Consider the following 7747-nt stretch of genomic DNA (forward strand, 5'->3'; position numbering starts at 1 on the left):
CAACTCTTTTCTTACAGCCTAATACTTCAATTTAGAATAAACTCATGTTTTATTGTTAACAATTCGAGATATTTACTTCCACTAAGGCAACTCAGTATGTATTTTAAGTCAAATAAATTATTTATAATCGTATAAACTTCGAAATCTTAGTAAAGGGATAGTAGTTCACGTATGATTTATTTAAATTCATATTAAAATACATAAACTTATTATTCTGGCCTGTAATCCAACACTCATTATTTTGGTTGGAACGTAAATCATTGAAAAATCATTCAACTCTAGCTAGGTATAATCATAAAGCAACACGATTTTAGTTTCTTTTACTTCTCAGTAATGATTTATAACAAGCTTAGTGAATCAGAATAAGCTTTATTTATTTGATCTCTCAAATATGACGCAAGGCAATAAGGTTAATCTTCATGGGCGATATCATTACTGATACATGTGCAATTACTATTTTTAGATATCTTATGCATTTTTAACTTGTTTGAAAGATTTTTAAATAGAATGGAGACACAAATAAACAAATTCCACGTCCACAAATTGATAGATTATAGTTCATACAATTTGGCTACTTATTGTATTTTATGACAAGAAAGTTTATAGACTAAATATTGAGAAAATCTAGTTAGGTGGGGACTTTCTGGCCTAAACCTTTTTCTTGCCTATAGACTATGTTTCCCCTTGTATGTTATTGTCTGTGCAGTTGTGTTACTTTCATAATGTGGTGAAACCAACAACCATGAGTACCTACACGAATACGTACATTTTACCACAAAACGAAGTTTATTGAAAACTGGACTAAATAGCCAACGCCAACTTAGGTTTAAAAAGCATGCAAACAGAATAAATTATATCGGTTTTTCCTATTAGAGCTGCTTGATTTGTTTAATCGTTTATAAAGTAAACCCAATAATAATCGTGGTAGATTTATTTTAAATAATGGGGCTTGAAGGATAAAGAAGACTCAACGTGTTGAATAAAGACCCTGTTAAGGTTTTAGTTTGACAAAACTGGAATTAGGCTAGTGGGTAGGTTGATGACAATTAGTATTATGAGGTGAATTTAGTTAGCCGAATTTTGAGGATAGCAATGAATGACATTATTCATTCATATATGTCACGAAAATCCTAATCACGATGTTGTACGTACATTTGTTGAGTATTTAATATTTTTGAGGTTGTTACATACAAAATCTGAGTACAAAGTGTAATGTTCAAATCATGGTCAAAGTGTGTTTACTCGATAAAATTATCGCTCAAAAAAGTGCCACTTTGCTCAATAGATGCCAAGATATATTTTTCTGCAACACGATAATTTGTTATAAAATCTAAATCCACATTTCCCGAATACATTGAGGAGTTTAAAAAGAGTTTGTGAGGAAAATGGCTGACACCAAATAAGCAAAGATTTGATTTTATATGTTGACGAGGTAAAGAACATTGTAAGATTATGGCAAGTTCGTTTCTCGGTCGCAAAATATTCTATCATGTTCCCGTCGGAGGCTGCGCCGGCTCGGGAGTCAATAAGAACTGGTTAGGTTCAGTTCTACTTTGAGAAATACATCGAGGAATGTTCTAGACTGTCCTTACACAAGTCGGAGGTCTGAAGAACACTCTTATATTATATCTAGATAAGCAAACACGTCTTAATTCCATGGACAAAGTATTCAACTCATTCACTCCCCCCACACAGCTGTATGGCTTTAAGAACAACTTAAAAATATCTTCATTTATTACTTTTTACAATAGAATTTAAAGACTTCTTCCATGATAAAATATTCTTATTATTATTTAACTGATTGACAAAGAGTTTAATGTTAAACACTAATTTAAACGTTGTAGTAACAAATTAAGTACTGTCCGACAAATATGTTAATTTAATTATTGCATATTGCAATAATGGGCTCTTTTTAATCTTTCCATTACAGCTTTATTTTAACAATTTTAAGCGGAATGAATATTCTTTTAGCCATACAGCGAATAATGAAAATAAAAACAAACAATTCTTAAGGCAAACAAAATATGCCAAAGCAGCGTAAATGCTTTGAAAATAAACCATCAAACATAACAAACAACTATTGTCATGCCATAAAAATGAGAATTGCAAAAAAATCTAAATACCCTTACACACAAATAGAAACGCTAATATACTATTACTTACAGAATCAGACTGGCAAGTAGAATAAACGACGGCTATGTCCAGCAGAAATCAACAGAGTTTGCTATCACTTTCTGAAATTGACATTCTAACACGGATAAAACTGCTCAAAACCGTTGTAAAATTGACACGAACCGGAACTAAAAACAGAATGTAGTCGCACAAACAATGTCATGTCTCGGTCGCAGACGCAGACGCAGACTCAGACTCCAGCCACGAGAGTGATGACTCTAGTTTGCTGAGCCGTGCAGCTGTGTAGCTGTGCTGTGTGTGGACTGACTGAGTTGAGTGGTAAGCCTACGCTAGAGAGGTAACGGTCCCCCACCAACAACCTCCGTCGAGCCGCGGGCCGGCGGACCACCGGACAACGAGACCACCAGGCGACCAGCAACCGGACAACTAGACAATCGGACTCATAGAAAACAAGACAACTGGTCAAGCACACAACCGAACGAACGGCCAGACAACCATAAGATACGACAAACTGACAACAGGTCAAATGAAGCCTACTACAATCAAGCCAACAGGACAACCATATTACCAGTCAACACGAGAACCAGGCTACCATACAATTTGACAAAAATAACTAGACAACTAGAATAAAGACAACCAGAGAACTATAATATAGACAACCATACAACCGGAAATCTACACAACTGACCAACTAAACAATCAGACAACCATATATAATCAGATAACAGGACAACCACCTAGCTACACTTGCAGTGAAAATAGCCGGACAAATAAAAACGACAAACTACCGCACAGCCAGACCAGGCAACATAGCTACAGCAAACCATTCAATGCGACAACCCGACGACTGAACATTTATAACTATGAACCAGGCTCACGTGCTGAACAACAGGTTAACTAGACACTATGATTACTGGATAAATATACAATAGGATAACCTGACAACCAATCAACTACTCTAGAAAGCAGGACAACCAGATAACTAGAGAACAGGACAACCATAAAGTAAGATATTTAGGCAACCAAATCTCATACCAGTTTCCACACTCAACTCCGAACTAACCTACAACCTCGATCAATCCATAACATATTGGACAACTAGACAATATAACCACCCGACAACTAGACAACCGGACAGCAAAACAAATTATTCATTAAGACCACCAAGCGACGCAAGATCGGATTAATGTACTATCGAACAACAGGACTATTATAAATAACAGGAACACTGGATCAATGAACCATCGATCCACCAGAAAACCTGACAACAACAACAAAAATGCTTTAGAACAACAGGACACGGAGACGACTTAGAAGCCGAACAGACGAACAACAGGACGAACTTTGCAGCGAACATTTGGGCTACCCAGAAACCTGACAACCTGACAACAACAAAAACTCTGACCCATTACGTCATCGGACAACACAAACACTGTAGCAACCAACTATAGAGCATCTATGGGTTTTCCAGTTGAAAGGATTGACACCATTTAATATATTGTCGCAAAGATATTGGAAAGCATAAATAAATAGTTTGCAAACTGAAACTCATTACATCCATCGGACCTTTAATTCACTACCACTAGTGGAATGTGGTTAGGTTAGGTAAGGTTTTTCTAACTCTATACTAACCTAACATAACCTAACCTAACTAAAGTTTATTTCGCTACCACATATATTGCTGTAAAAACTAGTGGTTGTAAATTAACGGAAAAGGTCCCATCCATCAAATACGAGTAGTTTTAAATTATAGTTACAAACTTGCACCATACCACCTTAAAATTCATGGGTTTTAAATTTTTAAACCAGGATATACCGTTAAAACCCATAATAGGTATACAGTATACAAAAACCTACATACACGGTGGGGATTTACTTAAAAGTTTAAAATAAATCCACCGATTGTACTTTGGTATGGAGCTGTTAGTAAATATTGGGATTTTTTCAACGTGAGTCGATAGAGCGAGCCCGAAGCTGCGAGTAGCTGTCTCGACTTTGACATGTAGGAAATGAGAAGGTAAGCATGCTCATCCCACATGACGAAGCTATATCAGCTTCTACTTTGTGAGCATTTTCGCAACCCTCATTTTTTAACTACAAACATCATTATGTTGCTAGTTTTTGGTTTTTTACTTTGTGTGTCTTACATTTAAGACTTTTTTAGAATAGAATTTAAGCAACTATATTTAATGTTCCACTGTAATTATTTACTTTCTATTCCATAGCTTGTTATTATATTGATATAGGTTTTTTTCCAATATGAATAAGAAACATAATATTACATGTTATTTGTTAACGGGAGTCGCTACTGAAACTAGTGATTTAAAAAAAATCCTTTTAAAAATTATCATATATACTTTTTTAAGTTCATTTAGTCTTAGAAAACGATTTACTGCTGTTAAAGTAAAAAAAATTTTTACATACTTTTTGGAGTTTTTAAAGTTTTTTGGCGGGGAAAAATGGGTTTTTTTAATCTCTTATAACTATTTAACTACTGAACCAATTTTATTGTTTGATATCTCATTTTAAAGAGCAAAGAAAGTATAAACTTTCTGTGCATACTCATGTTATTTTCTCAATTAGTTTATAAGTTATGGCTTCAAAAATAAGTTTTAGAAAAATTTATAGGTAATACGTTTTTATAATTTTTTTCATGTACTTTTATTTACCCAATTACAATATCCACGCACAGAAAGTTTATTTATAGTATAAACAATGTGTGGTAAAAATTTCTTTCATATAGCTGTAATAGTTAAAAAGTTATAAGAACTTATATAAAAAAAAAAACAAAAACAAAGTCGCGGAAAACAGCGGTTGAAGTTTATACTAGGCCTAGTTAATGCCCCAAAAGAGGTGTGCACGCTTCACTTCAAATATTTTTTTACTGTGATAAAAATATATATTACATACCAAATTTTATGTTTTTCTGAATCCTTACAATCCATAGAACAAGATAAAAAAATAATAAAAAAATCATGTTTTTTACAAAATTGGTAATATTTCAGTAGCGACTCCCCTTAATATGTTATGTTGGGATTCAGTAAGGTGAAATTTCAATTGTGTTAGTACAAGTTATATAAGCAGGGTTGCAATTTATATTATTTTAATGCAAATTAGCAAACACAAGGTTGTCGTTTCCCATTATTATAAAACATGTTCGGATCAAGTAAATGTTGACAATCGTAATACACAAGATAATAATCTACCAACAGAGTCTTGTTACGACATTATTAGATCACATCAGTCTAAACGTGCCATGCATGGCGTCTATACCTTATCCTGATAACTGTGTAGTTTTAAAATGTTTTGGTAACACAGGGTTCATTTGTGTCACTTAACAGCTGCTTAAAAATAGTTCATTTAAAAAATGCATTCTGACACCTCTAAACCATTCTAAATCAACAGTCTCTAACAGGTTTTAATTTGTTACATGTTGACAAACTGATTCAATATTTATTATGTTTTACTTAAAATATTTTCCACTTGTATCCATATAGACACATCCCTTTTAAGTTGTTCTCAAGCTCTTACATAGGTCTTAATAATCATAACTTTAATAGGTTTGGCTTTTATAATATTTTATGAATGAAATGTTTATTCTACAAAATTGCTACATGGTACAAATGTTTTAAATTTTTACAACAAAAATATTTAACAAACAAAAAGTATACATGAATATACACAAAAAAATACTACTTTGTAAATCTTAATTTTAAATAAAAAAATTGAAAACCATTAAAAATTAATAAACTTTAAAAATTTTTAGCTAGTTCAACAACTTTTAATTAGGTATGTGGAATCAGCAGACATAGACACAAAATCTGCTTGTGCGTCTGCTTGGTTGTTATAGTCTTTTAATTACCTTAATTGGTGTATTTTGATATTTGAAAAGATGTTTGATAAAAAAGAAAAAGAAAATACAGTACATTAAAAATAATGGTTTGGGTATAAAAAGTTTTGATTGAAATGAAATGAGTGATAGATGTGTAATGATCATTTTGTGGGAGCAAGTGTAACCATACGTCAGCCAGGCTACAAAAAAAGCTTCAAAATAATGCTTTCAAACACAGTGAGAAGTCACGATACTACCTTTGTCTATGAAATTGCAACATATGGTCTGTTTGGCCTGGGATTATTTATCATTACAATTAACAAAATTACCTGTACAAGCTATCACAAATCACACTATTTCTTTGTAAGAAGTTTCATAAAGAGTTCATCAGCTGCATTCAAGAGGCTGTATTCATCGCAGCTTTCGCAATAGATTAGTAAGATCCGGACCCGGCGTAACCTTCCATGATATTAATCATTCACTAATGAAATTACCTATTCAAGAGGTTTTTTAGTCCAAAGGAAACATTTAAGCTGAAAAGATTTGTCGACGAAACAGGATTTGTGCTAAGTAGTTAAGTGGATTATCTACAAAGCTTCTTCTGGTCGTTAATAAATTAAGTGAAAGAAAATCTGTTAACCTGTGCTAATAAAAAATTGGTAAATAAATTTATTAGTATGTGGTAGCATAAAAGTATAAATAATTTAAGGATGTATTTGGAAAAATCTTGTTTGGTGAAAACTGAATAGACGTGTATTGAAACGTGTGATAACTCCTTAGACTATGTCCAGATCATTTGTATTTAGTACCATGTACTGAAACATTAAATATAGGTCATCAGTCTCGAATGAGAACCAAATCACAATATTATTTATAAACTCAAGCACACTAAGGACATTGGCATCCAACTGTGAATTACTGTTGCGCAATAATATAAACATTCACCATTTGCAACATATTTATTATAAAATAACGTAATTATGTACAAATATTCGTCAGTTTCCTTCACAGGGAAACAGTTCGTACAATTCATAGCAATTCCACACATAAATATTTTTGCGTTGCTATTTTTTTCAGTAATTTTTGAAACAGTTTAAATGTTGGTTGTTCGAGTGCACGAAGGGAATTTTACCCTCACATTACACATGTTTCCTGCAGTAACAATGAAACACAAAAATCGAAATAATAACGTGAAAAAGTCATTTATTTTGTTTTTTCTTTTTTTTAGGAAGGAGGTAAAAATGCATTTACGCACACTGAGATGCTCAATAAAGTAGTGCCGGACTCCCGCGGGCTCAATGTCTCCAGACTATCGGCTAAAAAACACCTAGCCTGGAACTGTTTATCACATTACTTCAGGCTAGGCCTTTTAAACTTACCACTAGGGCATAGCATTTACAATTTCTCACGTATTAGAATATAAAAAAATTACTATTATCACTTTTATTGTACTCAAAATGACATCGATTTGTCTACAAGATGAAGAATTCCTTACATATGTCACAGTAACGATTATCAAAATATGGTAATGTTTGGTACTACTGTATTTAAAGTAAGCGGAATAATCTGATTTACTCATATCTACAGCAAGCAATACCATCGCGATTTCATGCGTACATAACCTCACCAGGCTTCAGTGGATTTTTTAAAATTAATAATTGTAACTTGTGTCAATCAATCCAGTTGTCCAGGATTTTTTTTATTCTGAGAACATAGTTTTTAAATTGTCAACTGAAGACTTATTGAATTGAACATTAGTTTAATAAAAATTAGAAACAGAAT

General features: G+C 32.8%; 1 protein-coding gene across 1 annotated transcript in view; it reads right to left on the bottom strand.

Moving 5' to 3' along the window:
* The window catches only part of LOC128998683 (probable G-protein coupled receptor No18), a 60208-nt gene extending 57785 nt beyond the window's left edge, over positions 1 to 2423 (bottom strand). The window contains exon 1 of the mRNA XM_054424920.1: positions 2164 to 2423. The gene's annotated coding sequence lies outside the window, so the exon portion shown is untranslated. The remainder of the gene's footprint in view (positions 1 to 2163) is intronic.
* Between the last annotated feature and the right edge of the window lie 5324 nt (positions 2424 to 7747).

The sequence above is a fragment of the Macrosteles quadrilineatus genome, unplaced genomic scaffold, assembly GCF_028750875.1.
Source record: "Macrosteles quadrilineatus isolate MER2022 unplaced genomic scaffold, UCM_ALF_1.0 Scaffold_7__1_contigs__length_78375512, whole genome shotgun sequence".
In the NCBI taxonomy this organism is placed as follows: domain Eukaryota; kingdom Metazoa; phylum Arthropoda; class Insecta; order Hemiptera; family Cicadellidae; genus Macrosteles; species Macrosteles quadrilineatus.